Source organism: Notothenia rossii (genome assembly GCF_949606895.1).
Source record: "Notothenia rossii genome assembly, chromosome: 5".
In the NCBI taxonomy this organism is placed as follows: Eukaryota; Metazoa; Chordata; class Actinopteri; order Perciformes; family Nototheniidae; genus Notothenia; species Notothenia rossii.
In genome coordinates this window covers 38,563,648-38,569,739 of record NC_136903.1, presented here as the reverse complement: position 1 = coordinate 38,569,739, position 6,092 = coordinate 38,563,648, and the positions used below count along the sequence as shown (strand labels likewise).

General features: G+C 40.4%; 1 long non-coding RNA gene across 1 annotated transcript; it reads left to right on the top strand.

Moving 5' to 3' along the window:
* Positions 1-3,713: 3,713 nt before the first annotated feature.
* Positions 3,714-6,007, top strand: LOC307041969. The gene is made up of 2 exons (XR_013808956.1): positions 3,714-4,812; positions 5,033-6,007. It is a non-coding gene; the product is annotated as an uncharacterized lncRNA (long non-coding RNA).
* Positions 6,008-6,092: the final 85 nt, after the last annotated feature.

Here is a 6,092-nt window from a genome sequence, read left to right as displayed (position 1 = left end):
TCTGGGCTGGATGACTTTATGAAATATTTTTATGACGGATTGAATTGGAATATGGAGATTATCTGACACTTGATGTCTACACATCTTTCTTTTAATCCATATACTTTCATTTGAAATGTCCTGATGTTTTTGGTGTTGTACCAAGAGAGCTCATGTTCAATTATATGTTTTTTATAGTGCTGGGCAACAATTACCATTTTGAATCATAGAAATGGGGTACTAGAACCACTGCTGACACAGGGGCCACAGTGGTTAGTAGGGTCTGATCTGTCCCCACTTTTATGTATGGAGAAAATGCATTAGATGTCAGGAAAACATATTGACAATAATGAAAACCTAACTCTGCACCCTTTATCTGCATGTGACCATTTATTAAATGCAGTCTAGGGTCAAAACGTATCCTGGCCACAGAGATCTTGTCTGTCTGGTCAGTCATCTCCAGGTAAATGTGAAATCAAGGGATGTTTTAATTGCCCTTAAGAATGATCACCAGAACACAAACAGATTGTAATGGTCAGTCAGCAGCAGTCACACAGCCCGGTCCAAACTCTGCTGCATAGTCAGACTCAGAACTCACATCGACCAAATAGCTGACTATTTTTTCCTGCCACCTGCCACAGATATTGGAGCAGGCCCCCAGCAAGTCGGACCCTCTCCTCCCCCTGCCCTGACAACATGGCATTGTACAAGCTGTTGTTCTTGTGCCAGCGCAGGGGGGTGGGGTTATAGGCCTACTCATTTGGATAGCATAGCGGGGGCGTTGCTTCAGATACAGCTAATCCTAACACCTCATCGCCAAGATGTGACTGGATGCTGCAGTGCTTCCTCTTTCTGTTCTTTCTGCTCTTTCTTGACATTCAGTCCTTCTCATCTCTAAGCCCTCTTCTCCTCTCCTCCTGCGCTTATCCCCTTTCTTTTGGAACATGAGCGCAACAGGCGAAAGGGTGGGGCACTTATTAGAAAGGAGAAGATAATAGAGGATTTAAAAGATAAGATAAGGGAAGTGGATTAAAAAGAGGAGTGCACAGCACGAGATAAAAACATGATGTCCCTTCTATTATAGTAAATGTAATATATTTGGGTTGGTACAGCTGCAGTCTGGACACTTTCTCCCATAAACACGGTCGCTACCGGTCACAAATGATGGTTGATACTGTTTGTCAAGATTCTACCAGCTTGGTGTTTTTAAGTCGAGTGCAGTGAGCTGTCACTTTATTTTTGGCAAAAACTCATTTGAGTAACAGACACACTCAAAAAAACTCATAAAACATGTGATCTCACTGAGCTGTGTGTTTGGAGTCTTTGAAGCTCTTCACAGCGGGAAACATGAATCAACAGAATGGGAACAAATGTGGTAAAACATTTCAAATACATTGATGCCTTTTAAGTTATTTGGAATAATGCAATAAACCAGGTGATCAGACAGTTGAACAAATTGGATTAAGGAAGAATTATAGACAGATATATAAACCTGGGAAATAAAAGATGCTATGTACCTCTACTGGGATATGTCTCCATGCTTTGATGTTCAAAAAGCTCTTTATTTTTCTCACAATGCCTGTGCAGCAGCACCTCTTTTCACTCTCTGTCTGAAACCAGAGCCCAGTCTGCTCTGATTGGTTAGCTGGCCGGCTGTGTTGTGATTGGTCAACCGCTTATAGATTTCCCGCATCTTATGGTGCGTTCACACCGGACGCAATTCGATTTCTGGGCTTGGCGCGATTACATGTAAAGTCAATGCAAAGACGCTAATAGACACGAATTTTGCTCAGGTGGCGCGAGTTAAGCGATTGACACGGCGTGAATGAGGCGATTGAATCACAAGTTCAATTTGTTTAACTCGAGCATCAAATTTGCGTGACGCGTTCTCGTGGTAGCCAATCAGCGTTCAGGATCTCAGCCTGCCGTCACTGACGTTGAATCTGATAACCAAAACTTCAGCCGTTAGCTGTTAGCCCACAGAGCACACAGCTCCTCATATCTGTTCAGAAACTGGACAAAAGTTAAACAAGTGTAAGCATTGGGTTGAGAGGTCATGTGTTGTGAGCATGCGCAGTCTGTCCTGGAGTGGTAAAGGGGAGTGTGGTGTGAATCGACAATAATAAACGGAGGTTCTATCTGGGATGCTCCAAGAAGTACTAAGTTCCTGAGTTTTTGTTACACAGAAGTATCTTTGAAGCCTTAACACCTCGGACGTTACACAAGTACAAACCACAGACTGTCTGTGATATGGCGAATACAGTCGCTGTTGTATTTATGTCTTTGTGACGTTGTAAGTGTGGACGGAGCATATACAGGTTAGTTTATCCTGATCGATCCGATCTCAATACTTGAAACACACATTTAAAACGGTTTCTCCTGCCGATATCAGTATGTTGTTACTTCGGCATCATTTTGAAATGTGTATTAACAATTAAATCACGATAAAATATGTTAATTTTGTTGTAGTTGGTATGTACCATAGTATTGAAATGGATATAATCCCGCCCCCTCGCCAGCACGTCCTGTTTGAATGACGCGAGTAAACACAGCTGAAAGCCGTGGTGAAACTCGAGCAATTGGCGTCTGGTGTGAACGCACCATTAGCCGATCACGTACAATGTATCGGAGCGCTAGCCAATAGAAGTGCATGTGTTACATAGTGATGTCAGTATGTCACAGAAGCAAACAAAAGGAGTGTGTGGGAGAGAAACTCCCTCTGGAGGGAACACAGGGATTTCAGCCTTTGCAAACCATTTACATTTTCAAATGGGAAGGGTAAAATAAGTAACCACTAGGGTCCCTTTAATATTCAATACCCAAACCTTGGAAATACAATTCTAACAAATGGGCTTTATTCATTTTAAAACATAAACCTGGTTGTTATGAGTTTCAATGCATAGAGTTTATGTATATTAAATACATAAGCTTGGTTCTTATGAATTTAAAACTAATTGGATAAGGTGATGAAAAGTCGACCTTGTATATAAATTCAATATACAGTAATTATATTAGCTCAGAACAAACGCTGTCTGCACAAAGATTTACAGTGAGGAAGAGGGAGGAAATTAGATGTAGGGCTGACTCAAAGATACAGGGCTTGAATGTGAATGAAATTAATAGAAATGTCATTACAGGTACCTATATATTTTAAATGAGAGACAATGAGAGGGTTAGAGTAAGGAAAATACCTGCTCCTCTCAGCATTTTATCAAATGGTTTCCCAACAAATACCAAATGTCAGAGGCTCTTACAGTGGACAGAAGCCAGAGGCAGCATTAGTGTCCTGTGTGTCAGCTTCCTGGCCGCTCGCCCTTAGTCTGCCCTTTGCTTTGCTTTGGCTGAGAATGCCCACCAGGACACACATACAGAAGTAATGAAAGGCCTGCCATAGCTCTGCCTGCAGAGACATGCAACAAGACAGTAATGGTTACATCCACGTAATTCACAGTTTAGGTGTCTCACCATAAAACCCTAACTGTGGGTGGGACTGCAGACTGAGGTAGAACTTCAATGAGGAGGATGTATTCATTGTGAATGCATACTCTATTTTATAAATGTTCATATAATCCTGAGGAGTGTTGCTGTGGTGACCCAGGTTAAGCCATAGAATAATCAATTCTGATTCAGTAGTGCAGTTGGCCCCATTCATCCTGTTTGTACGGTGGCTGAGAAGTGCTAACTTGCAACGGTCCAAAACATTTCCATTGGGACAAAGGTGCTGCAGTTATAGAGAGGTGAAGTCCCTCCCCTTCCGGGAGCCTCCATGGGACCCCGGAAGCGGAAAATTATACATTGAAGTCAATGGAGAGAGAAAAGTTATCTTTTGATCCCGTTTGAATTGTGCCACGAATGACACATATGATGTTTGTCAATCTTAAACAATCATTTCCATGCAAAAAAAGTCACAGTTTGTCGTAAAAATGCTGAAATATAAGACTATGAATAATACGCAACTAGAAAGACTACAAATCCCAAATGCATTCTGGGTCGCGTAAGTGATGTCATAGGCGATAATGCTCCAAGACTGGTTGTGATTCGCAAAGCAAAGAGGAAGAAGAAGACTGATTTATTCCCTCCAATAAATATAAGAGATTGCTCCAATAAATTCACTTTTACAAGATGCCTGTGTGCTTTGTACGAGGTTGTAATCACAAAAGAGATCATACCACTTGCTCGTTCTATCGCTTCCCGTCTGATGAAAGGACCAGGAGTCGTCGGACCAAACATATCAGGTAATATACATGTTTTGCATGGAACATAGTCAAGTTAGCTACCTAGCTAGTAGCGAGCATGTTAGTTAGCATTATATTACATTACTTAGCCTTGTCATTTGTATTAGCCTTAACATGAAGTAAACCAAAATGTTAAACAGTAAGAGTAGTCATGATGGTAAGTATTTTGTGAAACATTTGAAGAGTAGCCTATCGCCCCCTCCACCAGGTCCTAAGGGGGCGGGAGGTAGGCTAATGCCACATTAGTATCAGCGATCTTTTCTACTTAATGCTATCTGCACAAATGGTTAACATTGACCATTAAAAGATCAGGCAGTTCAGGGAGAGTCGAAGGAAGGCAGGCAGCTTTGCATGACATTCTTCTGGACGTGTTTCATTGTGATGATATTGAGAGTGAGTCAATCTGTTTGTTGGAAAGACAGTAGTTGAGTGATTACTGAGAGAAAATTATTAAAAGAGATAATTATTCAGTGTTGTTACTTTAAAGTGTTGTTACTGACCTTTTTCTCTTTTATTTTCTTTACCTCACCTGTAACTGCTGAGACCCTGAGGAACATGCACACTGGACTGACCTGTTCTGGCAACCCTGATTTCCACTGTACGTAATAGTATTTGGTTATGGTATATTATTTATATACATCAAAGGCACAATATACCCCTCAGAGACACACATGTATTGAGTGTGATATTTTGCATTGGTCATGTGAAATCATCTTTACATACTAGAAAACTGTAGGAGCGGCAACTTGTTTTGAAATTGAATTTTTAATATCCGATAATAAAGTTGATCTGTTTTCTTTATTCTTCTCTCTTCCCAGCTCCATCCATCACCATTCTCTGTTCCTGCAGGTCCTGCTTGCTAATCAATGCTCATATTTTTTTACACAATTACAAATAAAGTCAATGTATTGTATGACATGAAGTTGTGCTTCATTCTGAGTCAATAATAAATTCATTCTGCCTTCAGCTGCAAAATTATTGTGGACTGCACCGACATCCATGTAGCTGCCCCCCAGTAAGATGAACCAAGCAAAGTTGACACTCAACATACAGCTGTGCTCTTAAGTTTACATGAAGAATTTGTGAAATATTGGTAATAACAGGTTTAAATGATTATTAGTAATTAATTATATAATTTTATCATTGTAGATGAGCAGACAGGGAGCAGATGAGAAAAGCAGAATATGCAGCTGCCATTTTCCACATGGAAAAGAGAAAGGGCCAAGTGTATTTGAGTGGACAAAAGAGAAATCCCAAATACGAAAAATAAAATTATACAATTTACAGATATGTATACAAATAAATATATATCCTATATACACCATCATGTATAATGATGGTGTATGATGTAGAAGGAAGTGTGGTAGATAACAAGTAAATATAGAGTTACATACAGATCCATGTTACAGCAAAAGATGGAATAACTAAGAAGCACGCAGTATAATAATAATTACACGCAACAATTAAATAACTGCTCAGCATCTCCACCACAATCCCAATCTGCTGGGTCCTGTTTTCCTCCCCTCTGCATAACACCCCATCACACATACGAAACACAACGCAGAGTCCGAGGATGTTAAGAGTATGTTTATTTAAATGTCCTCCTCTCTACTGGCCAACACAGGGAGCATATGCTGGGTGTAGAATTGTTCCAGGAGGAGGAGATTTCCATGCCATGCAGGGTCTTTGGGGATGGGGATGATGATCCCCTCCTTCGTGGTCCACAGTAGCAGAGACTCCGGTCTGTGATGTGCAGCTGTTATATAATATACAATACATTTTTTTGAAAAACATTTGATCAAAAAATAAGGATTTGGTCAGGATCTAGAGTCAGTGTGTAGTTTATTAATTAATCAATGCTCTCTACATTAGGAAAAC